This window comes from Carassius auratus, unplaced genomic scaffold, assembly GCF_003368295.1.
Source record: "Carassius auratus strain Wakin unplaced genomic scaffold, ASM336829v1 scaf_tig00011627, whole genome shotgun sequence".
NCBI lineage: Eukaryota > Metazoa > Chordata > Actinopteri > Cypriniformes > Cyprinidae > Carassius > Carassius auratus.
Genome location: NW_020524224.1, coordinates 21,199 through 35,612, shown reverse-complemented (window position 1 = coordinate 35,612; position 14,414 = coordinate 21,199). Strand labels below are relative to the sequence as shown.

The following is a 14,414-nucleotide window of genomic DNA, read 5'->3' as shown; positions in this document are numbered from 1 at the left end:
TTCAGTCTGGCAGCATGGGCAGCGCCAGTGATTTCTCTGAGCCGCCGCTCGGGCTTCCTTGTTATCTGCAGTTTGAATGCAAACAAAGCCGGCAAGCTCCGCCACCCCCCTCTATCCCCCAGGCTTTCCTCGCCAGATAAATGGGGAAGGATACATCCTTAGGCCTAGATGACGTCCAAAGACCTCACCCTGACAAATCCTTCACGGGGAGCCAGACCCACAACCTCCATATGCACCTCGAAAGATAATTTGTGCGGCGAGTGAATCAATAATGCAACAGTAAATTCATTTAAACACACATTACTGATCCCGTTTAATTAATGGCACCTCCACTGCAATTTGTCAGTGTCACACACAGTCATGCCTTTGATATTTATACCAATGTTCAGTTTTCTCTCTGCAGGACAACCCCTGACTAATGCTAATCCTTAGCATGAGCTCCCACATCGCAGAATTAGATAGTGCAGCCTGAAAAAGACAACGTTTCTGTGAAGCAAAAGCAGTGGAAAATAATTTACAATGTAAATCACATTAAAAATAATAAAAAGAAGAGAAATATATATAAAAAGTTAAATGGTGAATATCTAATTAATGCAAACAAATACGAGCCGCCTGATCAAATGCTTCAGAGATTATAAAAACAGCAATTGGTTGTGCTACATGCTTTAAAACAGCATAACCCTGTGAATAGCTCTCTACTGTATGTATCTATAGCCTTAAAGGGATAGATCACCCAAAAATGAAAATGGTATGTTTATCTGCTCACCCGTAGGGCATTCGACATGTAGGTGACTTTGTTTCTTCAGTATGAAACTAAGAACAGTCCTGAGCGCATCCTGAATGCGTTCTCAACAGCCAGCGCCTGACATGTCTTCTTCTTCTTCTTGCTTTATAGTAGATCGCAACTTTATAAGCTCAGGACACGCTCAGGACACCCTAAAATGAAAATTCTGTCATTATTTATTCATCTTCATATTATGAAACTTTCTTTCCAGCACATATGCAGCAAAAATGACATGAAAAGTGAAATTTGTTTTGTCATATATATATAAATTTTAATATTGATTTTGACTTTATCTCATGAAGACAACTTAGTACACATCAACTTATCACGTTTAAAGTTATCACATATTATGACTTTATATCCCATAAATCGGAACTATGACACACCAGCTGGTAATTATGAGTTGAAATTGACATTATTATTATTACAAATATTAAACTTTTTATCTCATAATTATGACTCAGTATTTCATCATTTTGTCTTTTCATCTCATAATTTGCAATAATAATAATAATAATAATAATAATGAGATACTAAATCGTAATATGAGATAAAAAGTAAAAAAGATAAAATTTCAAATTTATGTCTCATAAATATGCCTTTTTGTCACGTAATTATGACTTGGTGTGTGTGTGTATATATATATATATATACATATATATATATATATATATATATATATATATATATATATATAAATATATATATATATATATATATATATATATATATATATATATATATATATATATATATATATATATATATATATATATATATATGCTGAAGTTCAAACCAAACATCAGAATGGGGAAGAAAGGGGATTTAAGTGATTTTGAACATGAAATGGTGCGAGACAGGCTGTTTTTTTTTTTTTTTTTCAAATACTACAGGGATTTTCAATCACTACCATCTCTAGGGTTTACAGAGAATGATGAACACGAAAACTGCCTTGTTGATGTCAGAGGTCAGAGGAGAATGGGCAGACTGGTTAGAGATGATAGAAAGGCAACAGTAACTCAAATAACCACTCGTTACAACCAAGGTATGCAGAATACCATCTCTGAACACACAACACATCCAACCCTGAAGCAGATGGGCTACAGCAGCAGAATGTCATAAAGCTCAAATCATCTCAGACTGGTTTCTTGAACATGACTATGAGTTCACTTTACTCAAATGGCCTTCAAAGTCACCAGATCTCAATCTAATAGAGCAGCTTTGGGATGTGGAGGAACAGGAGGTTCACATCATGGATGTGCAGCCGACAAATATGCAGCATGCTATTATGTCAATATGGACCAAAATCTCTGAGGAATGTTTCAAACACCTTGTCGAATCTATGCCACGAAGAATTAAGGCAGTTCTGAAGAAAAAAGGGGGGTCCAACCCGGTATTAGCAAGGTGTACCTAATAAAGTGGTCATTGTTGTGGGTACTTTAAGTGGGTACAGATGAACACAGTTAAAAAAAAAAATTCTTCAAAATGCTGCATTTCACACAATAAAGTAGGTCATACAGGTTTGGAAAGACATGAGGTGAGTAAATGATGATATCATTTTCATTTTTGGGTGAATGATATATATAAATACTCAAAATATGGCATCAATATGCAGAATATGAAATCACAGGCTTTGATTTAAAATTATATTGCTAAGAAAAGAAAACTGAGGTAAACTCCATTTTGGCAAAACTATCGCCACTTTGTTCTTCTTAGAACAAAGAATGTACCAACAATAAGCACAACTGCAGAGCTAACTTGACTGTGCTCAAAAAGTACTACTTATAGTATGTCAATCACTATTGGTAATACTGATGATATCTTGTGGCAGAGTTATTTTTAGTGAGGCAGAAATGTGACACTAAGAAAAACACCTGAAGCTATACTCTCACATGTGCTGTTCTGTCAGTTCTGTGGCTACAAAGCTTGCAAGAGGGTTCGAACAGCCTTAAGTATGCTATCATGGCGTCTCTTGTGTGGGGCTTTTTATTTGTCGTCGTCAGGTTAATGAGCCCACCAGCCCACTTGATGTCGAGAGGCCTGCCACAAAGACGCGTCTCATTAGAGGCTGTCTGGCACTGCGCGCAGAGACAAAAAGCACATTCACCCACTCTGAATACCGTCATGCTCCCCATTGCTGCCAGCCTGTAGCGCTGCACCCATGGCATCCATCCCGCAAGCACACGTCCTGGCTCTCAGCCAGTACCACCTCAGCCCTCTTCTGCATGAGAGAGTGCCCGGCGGGGCTTGGCCAAGCAGTGGCTGCAGGGGAACGTAGTGGGCACACGGCAGAGCTGGCACTGAGCCAGCGGCTGCAGCCCATCCCTGTTCGCTGCAGCGACAGCTTAAGCTCCACGTGCATTAACTCCCCCTTCAGTGCCAGAGAGAAGGTTCGCTATTGTGTTCTCAAACACACACTGGACAGTGTGTGTGTGTGAGAGAGGGAAGGAATCAAGTGACTATAATCAGTCAGTTACTCTAAGAGCAGTTACAGTTACAGTCTAAGAGCCATTATCTCCTGAGAGGGGATCAATAGTGAAAGATAGGAAATTTGGCCTATCCACTGTACTGCTGTGACGTTATCAGCCTGCAAGCAGGAGCCCCCCACACCCCCCCCCCCTTCACCAAGCCCCACAGTGGCATGCTGGGAAAATAGGAGATATTCTGAATCTGGCCAGACGGTTTCTGAGACTTTAGCTTTAAGTATATGATTTTAAATATGATAATACCAAAAAATTTATCAAATTACGCTTCTGAAAGTCATATAAAAATTGCAGCTAAATCAGTTTCTACTTCAACAATATAACCTGTGTGTGTGTGTGTGTGTGTGTGTGTGTGTGTGTGTATATACACACATACATATTAGTGCTGTCAAACGATTAATCCCGATTAATTGCATTCCAAAAGAAAAGTTTTTGTTTACATGTATGTGTGCTGTGTATATTTATTATGTCTATATAAATGCACACACGTTATGTTTAAATATTTAATTTATTTATTTATAAAATAAATTATATGAAAATAAACATATACATCTAAATGTATGTAAATATTTTCAAAATATATACTGCAAGTTTGTGTATTTATACATTCATAATAAATATACACGTGACACAACACACATATATTATGTACACAAAAACTTTTATTTTGGAAGTGATTAATATGTATATGTATGTATGTATGTATATATATATATATATATATATATATATATATATATATATATATATATATATATATATATATATATGAGAGAGTATATACATGTATATACATATACAGAGCTGGTTAGATAACTTATAAATTTTAATCTGTTACTGATTCCAAATTACATGCCAAAAATCATAGTCAGTAACGTGATCCATGACATGACACATTTTAGGTAATGGAATCAGACTACTTTTTGGTTACTTTTACATTTGCTTTTGACCCAAGTCATTTATCACATTGACTTAAATAGGATTATATTATAATCAACAAACAAATCACAATATATATTCCACTTATTGTTATTAACAACACAAAGTGCATTAACATTACATTACATCAAGGTCTCCCAAACTTGGGGTTCGACCAGGAACTGTAATACTACCTACCTACTTACACACACATATTCATACATACAGAATTCACATATTGTACGTAATACTGTATATAATATATTTATATGAAAATGTAATGACATTTTCTATACAATCTTTTGACATATTTTTTTTTAAATGTACTCTTTTATGATAAAGGGCTACTGATTATAGTATGTGCAAACCGAGAGAAAAATACAGTCATTCAACATGTCAAATTCATGAAACTGCCTCTTCAAACCATCGACCAGCTTCAGAAACTGAACCTGCTAAAAATACAGACAAGCTGTACTTAAGAACTGCACATAAATTAATTTACTTCATAAATCAACTATAGTATCTTTCAAAATATGTGCCTGGAAGAGCTTCTGCACCTTACTCTCTTCCACAATTTATAGAACGTGGGCCGAAACAGCTGAGCTGACTGCAGTGATGTCACTTGCACTGATGGAATGCTTTGTTCCTCAGTGTGTGCGCATGCCACCTGGGTCTGAGCAAGAGCTGCGAGATGCACACTGTGTGTGCTGCAAGATGGCTGATGCTCCATTCAATTACACCAGCCACTGAAGGCTCATGCAATGAATCCAAACGCTGTTCAAAAATACAGCCACGTCTTATTGTATATCTGCTGTCTAGTGTTAGCCCCAGTGGATGCTCAATTATTTTAAATCTGACTTAAAAGTGAGCTTTATGTATATGAAATTGCAATCCAATTTCAAAGCGCTTCCATTCCAACCCTCAGTGAGTTGGAGTGTGTATCTGTTGGTAAATGCAGTAGGAACAGCAGTAAAGGTAGCTGAAGCATTAATGGGGAATTATACTCATATATTTTTAGTAAGCCTTTGGGCACTTCCAGTGTCCCTAAAAGAACATGGTTGCTAGGCAACCATTATTGTTGCCATGGAGATTCACGTGTTGGCAGCTGCTGCAATCAGCATTAACTCAAGGCACATATTCTCATTCCAGTAGTCAGGCGTTTGCAAGGCAACTAGGACAGCAAGTGACTAGGATAGTAATCGCATGGAAACATATGTTCGCCCATCATTCACTGCATTAATAGCATCATAAATGGCCAAATTAATCACCTTAGTTTGGTGCAAATAATGGCTGGTAGAATAAAAAATCACTTTAATGTCTGACACCCCCATATTAATTTGGTTTAAGGTTTGCACCCCTTTTGGCTATAAAGACAACTTGTGCTTAATGAAAAATACTGCATATGATGAAAATAAATAAAAACGAAATGTGCTAAAAATGTGCTTCACATCTAAATAAACCAGTTCTATTGAAGTCAAAAATATTATATAAAAAGACTAACTCAGCCTGACTACATTAATTAAACCAACTAATATGATTTTATTTCTACTACATAAAGTACAAATACTGAAAGCATCTGCTTTTACAGTGTAAATCACAGTAATTCTCTTCGCATATGTATATTTAATCATTTTAATAATTAAAAACAATGCATCAATTAGATTTCAATTAAAAACCAAACCTCAGTCAAACCACTGTCTTGCTTTTACAGAATGCATGCAAAATCCTTTACAACCACATACAGCATAAATCTGTCATCAATTCATTTGAGTTTAGTTTAAGCCTTTAGATCCTTTAGCGGACCCACCAAAGCACATGAAGATTCGGTAGCGCATGTGGGCGGATGTGCAATGCGAAGCCTGAGCTGCAATTGAAATTTCCAGCCCCTTTGGTTCTATCTGTCTATTTGTTTATGCTGACAAATTGACTATTTCCAGTGGAACTGCGTTAGCCAGTTGTACAGCATTTCAAAGGCTGTGGGGGATAAGTGATATTTTCAAAAGATTAAATTGTTTGTTGCAGAGCTGTATGCAAACCTATTGAAACAATTGAGGCATTGGATGAACTACAGCAATGCAGAACACACACACACATACACAGAAAGTGTAATAACTGTTATTTGGGGTGCTGATTTATCTGTCACTTTTCAGGTGACATCTAAGAGATGCATTGTTATAAAATGACATATATTTAGTAGAGAGATATTCCCATGCTCCAAGTCTACTGTCGCTGCTGAATACCTTGATATTTACCTGTGATATAGTTTAATGCTAAGGAAGGTTAGATGAGATTGCATTATGAAAAGTGCTTAAAATTTTCTTTCATAGGAAAGAAAGTATGAAAAATAAACCTTTAAAGGATAGTTTACTCACCCTCACGTCGTTCCAAATGTATAGGACCTTCTTTCTTCTGCAGAACACAAAAGATAATGCTTGAAGACCTTTTAAAGAGATTAAGAACAACATTATAACTTATCGAATTCAAGACGTGATGACAGAATTCTCATTTTCAGGTGTACTTTGCTTTTAAGAAGATACAGTATATTATCATTCCATTCCATTTTGTTATGTAAATTTTAGCCTACAGCATCATACAGTTTGATAATGTTTAAGCAGACTTTTGATATAAACATCAGTATTCATGCAATTTTTAATATGTATACTGTGCAGTTTAAGTAAGGAATGAACCAGAGTTTTTTTTTTTATGTTCTATTTAAATGTTATTTACTTCTCTGCAAAAAACTAAGATCATTTTGACACAAAGTAAAATTTGCAATGCAAAATAACTGTTTTTATTTCCAAGATGATTATAGTAATGCACAGTAAACACTAAACTAGTATCTTTTTCTGAACATGGGCTAATTCTAAAGAGCCTCATCTGATTATTTTCATGTGCAAATTTGCTAAAATACATTAGAAATTCAGGAACGGACTTAAAAATCTCTTTTAAAATTTTCTCTTATAACAAAATTCTTTCCCGACCACTTCAGTCCTTGGGTATAAACAATGGGTAATTTTTTGCCAGGTGAGTTAAGTGCATGTGGACAGGTCAGAGCTGGTCACTACTTTACAATTTCTCCCTTTCTTTAATTGCCAGTCAAAAAACTGATGCTGGCAGGGAAATAAAAGCAGAGACTGGCTGTTAAGAACAAACTGTAATGGCCTTTATTGTCTGTTCTTTCTTTTTGACATTTAACAGCTCAGTGTGAGAGCGGCTAGTAGATCAGATGCCTCAACATGTATGTTTGACCTCAAGAGATGTAGGACAGAAGAAGCCCAAACACAGTCATGTCCTTTCTTGACCTGTAAGGAAAAAGCAAAAAAACAAAGGTGACAATGGTTCATGCATATGAATGGTAAACACAGATTTATTTAGAATGTGAGTGAGTATAAAGCCCAGTGTATCATGGATACTTTATATAAAACTACAAATCTTAATCACAATCAGTGTGCACAGATTGAGCCTAGTGCACAGTATACAATATGTGAAGGGCAAAAGCACCTAAAATAAACTTCAGGGGCCTGTAGTGCATTCTGATTGGTTTGTACAGCCTGACCTGACTCCACTCCTATACCTATAAATCCTCTAAAGCAGCACTCATTGGGAGTTTAACAGCTTATTAACAACTAAATTAGGTCACAGTGGGAGAGAAGGGGAAACAGACCTTAGTTATGTTCTTTCACATGGATGAGGACTGTAACCTTTACAGACCATTGTGAAAAACGGAAGACTCCCCTCCCAGTCGAGCTGAGAGCAGAATGTGGAGGGTGAGGAACACAAATCTAAACCGGGACTTCATAAACATCACTCCATCACTGACCTGCTGCTGTTTGCTCAGCACAGAGAGATATACAGTATACAAACACTCAGGAGTGAAAATAAAATCCACATTGTAGATTAGCAAGACTGAAAGAGTCTGATGCTTAAACACAAATATGCTGATTTTTTTCAAATATTCTTCTTGAAATAAATAAAAAATGATTCCATTTTTGCTTATGATGATTAAGACAATATATTGCATATGAAAAACAAACCAAATGTTGCATTAAATTGCAAAAAATACAAATCATTCACGTTGGATGTTTTTCTACACATTAAAATTTTAATAAATGTCGAGATTTGACTGACCATTATAGTATGCACTCTGTTCGTTATTTGCAATTGAGGAATGCAATTCTAAAGGTCAGATCTCCTCAAAAGCATGGATTTACATGCTCACAAATATTCAGCTCACAAAATCAATTACCTAGCAGGATAGTTTATCTGAAGAGCATTTCAAGATAATATTCCATGTGCCAGACAGAGTCAACGTACATGTTAAGTGATTTAAAAGAGAGAGAAAAAAAAACGCAAATTTAGTGGGTTTTATTTTTTTCAATCGTACAGAATGTGACGATGGCTCGGTGGGTATTGGAGGAAGCTGAGCCATACCCCTCATCTAACCACAATGCGTTTGATTTGTGACGGAAGCTCAGCAGTTTCGCAGTCTTTATAACGGTATTGTTATGCAACTTACTTCTTACGTTTAAGAATAATGCACGCTAAATTTGCAAAAATATATGCAATTTAAATAAAAGCACGCGTCAGCGTCTCGTCTTTCAAGTTGTGTGATTTGAACGCAACATGCACCATTTTGGTAAACTAAGGGAAAACAACGCACCTGCGTACATTTATATTATTAATGCACAAACTACATTGCATAATCGTTCGAACAATTATTTACATGTACTAAAGTGTTTAATATAGTATCAGATAACTATTTGAAATGTTGTGACATTCTAGCTTGTGTTAACCAGTTTACAGGTTCAGTACAAAGTGTTATACTACACTTAGCTGCAACTTAACATAAATTCAATAGGCTACATTAATACTCTGATTACAGGCTACGACATTTCGTTAAAATACGTTAACAATTGATTTCTTTTTTAATTAAATTGGTAAAGATATGAAAAATGAACCCTGCTTTCCAGTCATTTCAACTGATGCTTCATGGTCTATTAAAGATGTTTCATGGTCAGTGCAATAATATTGTCAACACAATTCATCGCTGTTAAATATGATGCGACATTAAAAACATGCCATCTCTAGTATGACAAGAAAACTAGCATAAACAATAACTAATCCGTCGTGAATATTTTTAGAATGATTTTGGGCCTGTGGAGAAAGATCTCATTAACTCTTTCAGGCGTAATTTACATTGTTAAGATAGTTTCCTTTTATCTTTTGAAACCACGACAGCACTGACTTGTACAAAAATGAACATGCACTAAAACATTTTTAAGTCGCGCGTTACGGTTAAAAACGTGTAATCTTTGATAAACATACCTTAAACCCTTCTTTATGAGCTAATGCAAAATAGTCTGCTGCACATCTCTACATTTAAACGTCTAAAAATTCTGCCTTACTTGAGAGCGAATATTTGAAGTCCTTTCATCCAGGAAAAGATGATCATTGGCTCCGTTTATTTCTAACATATAGGCCTACGTCTTATTCATATAGTCTACAACATAGGAAGTCCAACTGGCCCATAACACTCGTAGTACCAGATTTTTCCTGAGAAACAGGGCCCCATGGCCAACCTAGATTAAAAAAACGTTTATCTGTTTTGAAGTGCGGAACAATAGGTGATGCCCTGTGACCCCGCGGAGCCTCGACCTCGCGCAGGGTCATTGTGGTGCACAGGGAAAGGGGGCTTTGGGGCCTGAGACCCAATGCACTGACCCGGAGCTTCGCCATTCATGCCGCCTCGCTGTGGTTGCCTGCAGCATCTATTGTTTCAGTACGAACAATGGCGTTTTCCCAGGGAAAATAAGCTCTTTAAAATTCCCTTTAAAGTTGCAGCACGACAGTAGCACGAGTGGCTGCTTTGGAGGGTTTGATGCACAAGGAAATTCATTGCATATTAATCAAAAAATGTATCATATCTTAGTTTTTTTCTCTCCTTTGAGCAAGTTATTAAATCTACCTGCCAGTTTGTTTTCCATCGCAGACAGAAACGTTATGATCACAAAAAGTGTGATAAAAATAAAGACTAACCTCTGTAGCCCCTCCTCAAAGTAAATTTCATTACCTTAAACCGTTATTGCGGACAAACACAAACGACAGTAAAACTTTACTCTCATTTTGTCCGTTTTGTATTTCGGTGTTGTTCCTTAGCTTCACGTGTCGATGGCTAAAAAAAATAAAAATAAAATAAAAATAAATCCGTTTACATGACAGACAACTACGCTACTTTGATTAATTATTAATGCTGCATCACTTCTCACTGGCTTTTTTTGAAGAACCAAAAGCATTTCTATTAAAAAAGTACTAAGACACATTAGATAAATTAATCCACAATCCTTCATGTTTTTCTGTAATATTCAAACAGAAAGATAGCCTAATCCACATTTCATTCAAGTTATATATGCTTAAAAAAAAAGAAAATAAAAACTTTTTTACTGAAAATTTCTGATTCTGTTCTATGTGCGGAATGATAACAACTGCACGTGCGGAAATTATATAATTATAATTTGGGTTTAAAGGTTACTGCAGGCAATAGGCTAAAGTACTACAGCCTGATTGGCTGTGAATTGAATCTTCTTAGTTTCCTATATATTCAAAATTATGAAACAAATGAGCCTTAAACTACGAGTTATCGTTTCTCAACTGATTCCAGTACGGTGAAATACAATGTCATTTGTTTTTCCAAATGATTCATGGGAAGCAAGAAACGTACTCTGACAAACAGTGAGCCTGAGCAATGATTCCTCCATATAACTTGGACCACAGTGGCGTCGTAACGGACAAACGTGCTGAATGGGACAAAATGCGTTCAAAACACTAACGCACAATGTGAACCAGTAGCCTAATCTAAAATGAGATTATCGCTCAGGCAACACAACTGAGTTTTATTTAATGCACTGATAAATGTAATATGAGTGATATATATATATATACATTAGACATCACGGGTCGGGTCTTCAACGATATAAAAGCTTGATGTTTTTGTTGAGAGGTCTATTGCAATTTAAAATTTGCAACTGTGTGTGTGTGTGTGTGTGTGCGCGCGCGCGCGTGCGAGGGCGAGATCGAGAAAGAGAGGGAGAGATTTAACTCATTATAATGCATAGCGACCTGCCCTCTTTTGAAAAAAAAAAAACGAGTATAACGCAGCCATGCTTTGCAGGGGCTTCAGCCCCTACTCACTGCAAGATAGGGCAAGTCTCTTAGCGGAGCCATCCAACTACACATCGACAGAGAAACCCGGGAATACAATTAAGTTTCGTTAAATTGCGAAAAGCGCACTATAATACGAAGACAGTTTCGCAAAAATGAATGGATATGAATGCATGGAAAACCAACGACCGCCTGCTGAGGAAGTGGAGCGAGCGAACGCGTAAGTGTGGAATATTGTGGGATACATGTGGGATAACGTATATACAACATAAAACAACAAATGCAAAAACAGAACGCTTAAATTGGAACGCGTCTAGTATTAGACAACACGTAATTATTAACGTTTGCTTACGATCGGCATTCGCGGTAGCCTACCTAACGGGGATGAAGCTTTCCCACGATGCGCTTGCTATTGTTTTTACAGTGCATGGCAAAAAATGCATGCAAAATCAAGCACACCAATGCTTCAATTGGCTTACCCACCGTTTATGGCAAACGCGAACTGGTTTTCACGTAAAAAGCACGAGGGCTCGTTATGTGTTGGTTTCGCTTTGTTTGTACCCGCTTGATTCCCACAGACAATAGATTAATGGACTCTGGGTCAACTAGGTCATATTTTACTGCTCATTATGAGAGCACAAACGCTGATAAATCAGAAGCGCGTGGGTTAAATACCAGAAATGAGAAACCGGTACGAATTATAATACAATGCATAGACAATTTTGATAAAATATGGGGTTTCCCTTTGTTTCTCGAATCTATTCATACGACCATCATATTCAAAAATCTGATTTAAACACTGAGCTGCTAATGATTCAAAGAAAGCTGCGAGACTTGGAACATAAAAACACGAAATAGGTTTTAACGCTGAAGACCCATGAACCAAAGGTGTTTTGCCGGCTGATATCTTGGTATATCGCGATGGTGTATTTGAATTGTCAGTGTTTTTCAATTTTCAGTTAAATATTGATGTTTTTTGTGTGTATGTTTTTATTCACTATTACCCGTTTGTATGAACATAAACCACTGGAATTCAATATCCTTGCTAATTAAAAACAGCATACAGTAGTAGGTTTTTGTTGAGAGGTCTGTTGGCACTGATGTAAACAGAACGAATTACTGCGCAAACAAACACGACTTTCAGATTTTTCCCAGGCTGTTTGTTGCACCAGGTTTAAGAAGTATGATCTGAGAAATTGTGTGTAACACTCATTAATTACAGTTTCTTTTTTAATGAATGCATACGCTACACATATTGGACATAGTGCAGCAAACTGTAGCCTTCCTTCGTGTGTGTATCTGAGAGAGTAACACACGCTTATCTAATGCATAGCAGCAAAACTATCCAGCTAAACATTGAAGTTATAAAAACGTCCTATCACAGTCTACATACACGAAGACAGCGTTCAGAAATCCTAAGGGAAATTCTGCACAGGAAATGCTGATGAGGGCAAACTTAAATTTCAATAGCTAATTCTCTTTCCTCCTAGTTCTAGGCCTATTACGCTGATCGATTGGCAATGATGACAGACGTCTTGAAAGCAGCGGATGCTATTAAAGGAGTAATCATTAAAAGGAAACAAATAGCGCTGTTACGTCAGAGCAAACGTGCACTCCCTTTACTCTCAAGGACAGAAGGAGACGGCCAGGACGATGGTAGCAAACATCTGTTTGCCCAGTGACGTCACCACCCCCATGCAATCCTCTTCTGCTAAAAGCAGATGCCTTATTTGTTTGGCTGGAGAGCCATTAATCCTAAAGTCAGTCAGCGTAGGGAAAAGACTGGGCACAGAGAGAGAGAGAGAGAGAGAGAGAGAGAGAGAGAGAGAGAGAGAGAGAGAGAGAGAGAGAGAGAGAGTGAGGGAGGGAGAGAGAGACCGGTACCGTTTAACAGCACGGATATTGGGAATATTCAGCCCATCTTCAGTCCAAGAAGAAGCTGTTGGAAGTAGGCTACGTTGGTTTTGTCGGCTGTTTTTTTGTTGTTGTTGCGAATGGAATACAGAACGCATTTGGATGCTTCTTTTTTCGAACATGCATATTAGCTCAATGTGCCGTTTACCTGGAATCTATCTGAATTATTTTTTGACGCATTCGAGGGTTGAGTATTTGTTTGCATATTTAACTGGAACCCTATCACGTTTCTAATGTGCATTTTGTGTGTGTGTGTTTTCTTCTTGTAGGTGTTTGAGTACGTATGGACGTGGTCGAAGCCCCTGAAGCCCCTGAAGCTTTTTTGACAGAGCAGAGGTCCTTTCAAGCAGTTGTCCCCTTGTCCCTCTTTGTCTCAAACTGGCTCTGATTTTGAAACCAGCTCCAAAAAATAACGAAGGCCTTATCCCTTTACTGTCAACGTTTCATGTCCATATTTCATCATACTGCGGTTAAGTAATCCTTTTGAGCATTCGCTTTGATTTATTGCAGATCCGTGCTGTGCTTAAACACTTAACGGGATGGTTTCAGTAGGACATCGCCGAAATGGGGTTTGAAAAACATTAATTTGATAGGAAATACGCCGTAGTAGAGTCATAGCCTACGCGCCGGGACACTAAACCAGAGGCTGGGGAATGACTGGATAAACGAAGGATTTCATGATAATAGATGCTTTGGGTTGCTGGAGAGGGTTTGTGGTATGTTTTAGACAGGGTCTGCGTGATTTGAGACTCTGGCTCTCCGTGTTCACAGCGGACCTTGATTTAATGTCTTACAATTAAGGCACGCGGTGAATGCCAAGAGCGGAGCCTTCCTCCATCAGCAGGCCAAAAAATACTGCAGGGTTGAAAAATGATTCCTGATCATTTGCTTGAAATGCCCCCCCCCCCCCCCCCCCCCCCCAATAAAGCTAGTTCTTATAGTTCCGGTCTATGTGTTTTGGATATTGTGCTAAGCAATTGTGAAAGTATATGTGTACTGCAATCTGGAAAACCACAAAAAAGGAACAATGCGATACACTGCAGAGGTCTTGAAGGTGAGGCGCTGTCCACCACACGTGGTGCTGAATTTCTCTTCTCTTACGGCATCACGGGAAACAAATAAAGTAAATAACCAAAAACTAATCATTTGCACATGTG

General features: G+C 37.4%; 2 long non-coding RNA genes across 3 annotated transcripts; one reads left to right on the top strand and one right to left on the bottom strand.

Moving 5' to 3' along the window:
• Positions 1-785: 785 nt before the first annotated feature.
• Positions 786-10,502, bottom strand: LOC113073217 (uncharacterized). Of its 2 annotated transcripts, XR_003280462.1 has the most exons (5): positions 9,591-10,502; positions 7,850-7,932; positions 7,435-7,487; positions 6,558-6,625; positions 786-936 (listed from the first exon to the last, which is right to left on the bottom strand). It is a non-coding gene; the product is annotated as an uncharacterized LOC113073217 (long non-coding RNA). The 2 variants fall into 2 exon arrangements; XR_003280461.1 differs by having other exon boundaries at positions 7,850-10,502.
• Positions 10,503-11,161: 659 nt separating this feature from the next.
• Positions 11,162-14,173, top strand: LOC113073216 (uncharacterized). The gene is made up of 2 exons (XR_003280460.1): positions 11,162-11,563; positions 13,527-14,173. It is a non-coding gene; the product is annotated as an uncharacterized LOC113073216 (long non-coding RNA).
• The last annotated feature ends 241 nt before the right edge of the window (positions 14,174-14,414 follow it).